This window comes from Propithecus coquereli, unplaced genomic scaffold, assembly GCF_000956105.1.
Source record: "Propithecus coquereli isolate 6110/MARCELLA unplaced genomic scaffold, Pcoq_1.0 Scaffold218, whole genome shotgun sequence".
Lineage (NCBI taxonomy): Eukaryota > Metazoa > Chordata > Mammalia > Primates > Indriidae > Propithecus > Propithecus coquereli.
The window spans coordinates 193,013-198,994 of NW_012146967.1; positions in this window are offsets into that span (position 1 = coordinate 193,013).

The window sequence follows — 5,982 nt, forward strand, 5'->3', positions numbered from 1 at the left end:
CCAGAGTGCTAGGATTACAGGCGTGAGCCACCGCGCCCGACCCCAAGCTCTTTTTAACAACCAGCTCTCAAGGGAACTAATAGAGTGAAAACTGACTCATTACTGCAAGGACACCACCAAGCCATTCATGAGGGATCTGCCCCCATGACCCTAAACACCTCCCATTAGTCCCCCACCTACAACATTGGGATAAAATTTCAACATGAAGAGTGTGGGGGGACAAACACCCAACTACAGCATTCTGCCCCTGGCCCCCCAAAACTCATGTCCTTCTCACATTGCAAAATATAATCATCCTTTCCCAATAGTCCCCAAAGTCTTCTTCCAAGCACCAACTCAAAAGTCCAAATCTCATCTGAGACTCAAGGCAAGTTCCTTACTTACTCAAGACAAGCCTGTAAAATCACAAACAAGTTATTTACTTCCAAGATGCAATGGTAAAACAGACATTGGGTAAACATTCCCATTCCTAAAGAGAGAAATTGGCCAAAAGAAAGGGGTAACAGACCCCATGCAAGTCCAGTACCCAGCAGGGCAGACATTAAATCTTAAAGCTCCAAAACAATCTCCCAATACTCAATGTCCCACACCCTGAGCACACTGGTGTGAGGGGTCAGGTCCTCAGGCCTCAGGCAGCCCTAACCCCATCATTTTGCTGGGCCAAGCCCACGTGGCTACTCTCATGGTTTGGAGTTGAATGGCAGAGGCTTTCCAGGCAAAAGTTTCACAATGCTGGTAGCTGTATAATTCTGGGGTCCCATGGGTGGCAGCCCTACTCCCTTAGCTCCACTAGGCAGTGCCCCAGTGGGGATTGTCTATATGAAGCTCCAACCATTTCTGCTCAGCATTGCCTTAGTAGAGGTTTTCTGTGGCAACTCTGCCCCTGTAGTAGGCTCAGCCTGGCCGCTTTCCTATACATCCTCTGAAATCTAGGTGGCAGCCGCCAAGCCGCCACCATCTTATGTTCTGCGTGTCTGACTTAACACTATGTGGAAGCCACCAAGGATTGCAGCTTGCACCCTCCTGAGTGGCAGCCTGAACAGTACCTGGGGCCCTTTGAGCTATGGCTGAAACCAGGAGCAGCCAGGATTCAGAGAGCAGTGCCCCAGGCCTGTCCCTGGAAACCATTCTGTCCTCCTAGGCCTCTGGACCTGTGATGGGAGTAGCTGCCTCAAAGATTTCTGAAATGCTTTTGGAATGCCTTTTTCCCTTTGTCTTGACTAATAGCAACTGGCTCCCTTTTATCCATGCTAATCTCTCTAACAAGTGGCTGCTCCCCAACATTCTTGGATTCCTCTCCGGAAATTGTTCTTTCCTTCTCTACTACATACATGGCCAGGCCGAGAATTTTTCAAATTTTTCTGCTCAGCTTTCTTTTTAATTACAAATTCCAACTTTAGGTTCTTTCTTTGCTCCTGTCCATATCTGATTGTAAGCAGTTAAAAGCAGCCACACCACTTCTTAAACACTTTGCTGCTTAGAAATTTCTTCTACCAGGCCATTGCTCTTAAGTTTGGCCTTCCACAAAGCCCTGGTGCATGGACACAACGCAGCCAAGTTCTTTGATAAGGTGTAACAAGGGTGACCTTTTCTCCAGTCCCCAATAAGTTCCTCATTTTCATTTGAGACCCTATCAGCATGGCCTTTACTAACTATCAGCATTTTGGTCACACCTATTTAACCAATCTCTAAAAAGTTCCAAATTTTCCCTCTCTCTCTCTTATTCTGAGCTCTCCAAACTCTTCCAACCTCTGACCATTACCCAGTGCCAGAGCTGCTTCCACATTTTCAGGCATCTCTAGCAACACCCCATGTCCAATGCCAATTTTCTGTCTTCTTTCATTTGTGTTGCTATAAAGGAATACTTGAGACTGAGTAATTCGTAAAGAAAAGAGGTTTATATCACTCATGGTTCTGCAGGCTGTACAAGAAGCATGGCACCAATATCTTCTTCTGGTGATGGCTTGAGACTGCTTCCACTTATGGCAGAAGGGGAAGGGGAGTCGGCATGTGCAAAGATCACATGGTGAGAGAGGGGAGGTTCCAGGCTCTTTTTAACAACCGGCTCTCACAGGAACTAACAGAGTGAGAACTTACCCATTACTGCAAGAACAATACCAAGCCATTCGTGAGGCATCTGCCCCATGACCCTAAACACCTCCCATTAGTCCCCCACCTCCAACATTGGGATCAAATTTCAACATGAAGCCAGGCACAGTTGCTCATACCTGTAATCCCAGCTACTTGGGACGCCAAGGTGGGAGAATCACTCAAGACCAGGAGTTTGAGACCAGCCTGGGCAACATAGCAAGTCCCCATCTAAAAAAAATTTCAATATGAGGTTTGGGGGAAACAAACACCCAAACTATAGCAGAGCCAAATAGTGATAAAGACTGTGAAAAGAAATAGTTGGAGAGTTTGGGGGCAGAGGTAGAGAAGACGTGGAGAGGAGGGGCCTCTGTTTTATATAGAGTAATCCAGGGAGACCTTGATGGTTTGAGCAAAAAGGAGTGAGGGAGCAGTTGTGAAATCTGGGGAAAGTACAGCAAGCATGAAGGTCCTGAGACAGAAGCATGTGTGTTGTGTAAGAGGTAGAGCCAGGAGTCCCGTGTGTCTGGAGTGAAGTGATCAAGGGGAGAGTGGTAACAGATGCAGTCAGAGAAGTGGTTGGGGGCAGGGATGAGGCTTGCAGACCATTGTAAGGCCTTGGCTTTGGCTCTGAGTGAGATGGGAGCCGCTGAAAGGAATTGAGCCGAAGTGGCCCACTCTGAGGTAGGTTTCCATGTGATCACTGTGGAGAAGTGAGCGAGGGGCCAGGGTGGAAGCAGGAAGACCTATGACGATTATTTTACAATAATCCAGGTGAGAGGGATGGTAGCCCAGACCAAGGTGGTTGCAGAGGAAGTGGTGAGAGGGGCTGAACTCTAATACATTCAGTGGAGAATAGAGCTGAAAGACAGGACTTGCTAATGGAGTAAATGGGGGATTTGAGAGAAAGAGGAGTAAAGAATGCCGCCAAGGTTTTTGACTCAAACAAATGGAAGAATGGAGTTTCTATTTGCTGTGATGGAAAGTACTAGTCTTTTTGTAGATAAATATGAGATCACCTAGTGAGGGATAACTGTTCCAAGTGCCTTGTCCCTGTGAACTCATTCAGTCCTCAAATGACTCTCTAAGGTAGATACTGTTATCATTCCTATTTTATAGATAAGGAATTGAGGCTTTACCCTACAATGTGCCTCAGATTTCACATCTATAAAATGGGAATAATAATACTCCCGAGTTTACCATTGCATTGCCTATCGGGGAAGCCAGACAATTACATAAACAATTACAACAATATCTAGAGCTACAGTAGGGAAAGTCTGAGGAAGTCTGAGGGGCTATAGTTGCACAGAGCAGAAGCATCTTTCAAAGTTTGGGGGCGGAGGGCAGGAAAGGGTCAGGGAAGACTTCTAAGAGGATGTGATACAAGGCTGAAATTTAAAGGATAAATAGTCGTGCTGCTATGGTTGAATGTGTCCCCCAAAGTTCATGTGTTGGAAAATTAATCACCAAGGCACCAATTTTAAGAGGCGGGACCTTTAAGAGGTGATTGGGCTCATGAGAGTTCTGCCCTCATGAATGGATTAACATTGTTATCATGGGAATGGGTTTGTTATAAAACCAAGTTCAGCCCTCTCTTGCTCTCTCTCACGCACTCTCTCACCCAGGTGATACCTTCCACCATGTTAAGAAGCAGCAAGAAGGTCCTTACCAGGTATGGCCCCTTGATTTTAGACTTTGTAAAGAATCTCACTCTGTTGCTTGAGCTAGAGTGCCATGGTGTCAGCCTAGCTCACAGCAACCTCAAACTCCTGGGCTCAAGAAATCCTCCTGCTTCAGCCTCCCAAGGAGCTGGGACTACAGGTACACCACCATGCCCAGCCAATTTTTTCTATTTTTCATAGAGACGGGGTCTCACTCTCGCTCAGGCTGGACTCAAACTCCTAACCTCAAGCTATCCTCCCACCCCAGCCTCCCAGAGTGCTGGGATTACAGGCGTGCCACCACGCCCAGCCCCAAATAAATTTCTGTTCATTATAAATTACCCAATCTGTGATATTCTGTTACAGCTGTATAAGACGAACTAAGAGACATGCTAAGGGAAATTTTAGGAAGGGGGATAGGAAAGGAAGCAAAATATTCTAGGCAGAGGGAACTACTTGTGCAGAAAAAAGAGAGAAAACAAGCAATTTTGAGTAATTAAAAGAATTTCAGTATGATGTTTGTATCTCTCTTAGAGTATCTTGTTGATTGGTCTTTACTGAGATTTTTCTCCAGGAGCACATGGTAATGCTTTAAGGGGTTTCTACTCCTGATGTCTTTAGAATGTATCTCTGAGAAAGCAGAGGTCTGCTGTCCTTGAATTAATGTTGAGTCCCTGTCATTCCTTAACCATGCCCATGAGTTCCTGCCTCCAGATTTTGGACTTGCTCTTCTTTTTAGGACATTCCATTCTCCCAGAAACCTTAATGAATCCATACCCACCAGGTGGACTAAAGGGTCTCTCCTCTTTGTTTCCTCAACAGCCATTGAAGAACATGATCACATACTTAAAAATACCAAATTGTAAAGGTTTACATATCTGTCCATCTTTCTACTAGGTTGGTTGTCAACAGTTTCTTTATATCTCCTTTGTATCTCAAGCTAGCACAATGTTGTTATCTCTAAGTGAATACTCAATAATTTTCCCCCTGAAATGAGTCAATGGATACATTTAAATTTACCTCCCTTTACTGTTAGTCGTGCTGCTACTGGCCTTTTGATTTTCTATTCTGGTTCCACTCCTGGCAGAATTATTAATTTATTTTAAAGTTTTAATTATATGTTAATTATTCTGGCTTCCTTAACCTGATTTTGTTAGATTTTCGCCAGTGAGGCAGGCTTTCTGCAACACTGGGATGCTGACGGCTAAGATGTTTTTCAGGAACATCTGGGCATTGACTATTCTTCTAGGGATGAGGATGTGCCCTTCTCCATACTGTTTGGTTTAAGGACCACACAAACCCATTATTTGTAACCATTCTCTTAAATGGATGCCTATCTATCCACAAAAAGACTTGTCTAAGACTGTTCATAGCAGCTTTATCATCGTAGTCCCAAACTGGAGAAAATCCAAAAACTCTATCAACTGGAGAATCAAAAAAACTAATTTGGGTATATTCATATAATAGAATATTACTCAGCAATAAAATGGAAAAAATTATGGATATACTCAACTAAGTGGATGAATTCACTGACATTATGCAGAATGAGAGCCCTGACAGGAGAAAAAAAATGCACATGCTGTGCTTCTGTCACAAATTACAAATTTAGTAGCTTGAAATAACATTTTTTATCTTACAGTTGGGTAGGTTAGAAGTCGAATACACACCTCATTGGACTAGAATCAAGGTATGAGCTGGGCTACATTCCTTCTGGAGGCTGTAGGGGAGAACTCTCCCCACACCACCCCCTTCCAGAGGCCACCCACATTTCTAGACAGAAGCAGCCTTCCTCCATCTCCAAAGACAGCAATCTTTGAACCTGCTTCTCTCCTCACATCTTTCTCTGCCTCCTCCTTCCACTTTTAAGGCCCCTTGTGATTACATTGGACCCCCCAGATAATCCAGGATAATCTCCTTATTTTAAAGTTAGTGATTAGCAAGCTTAATTTCATCAGCAACCTTAATTCCCTTTTGCAATAGGATCTAAAATATTCACAGGTACCAGGAATTGGGATATGTACATCTTTGGAGGGGGCATTATTCTGCTACTGCACTGTGTGGTTCCATTCACATGAAGTTCTAGAGAAGGAAAAACTCATCTGTAGTGAAAGAAAGAAGAGGAAGGAAAGGAAAAGGAAGGGAAGGGAAGAGGAAGGAGAAGGGGAAGGGGAGAAAGAAGAAAGAAGAAGGAGAGACCAGGAAGGGGAAGGGTGGGGGAGGGGGAGATGGAGAA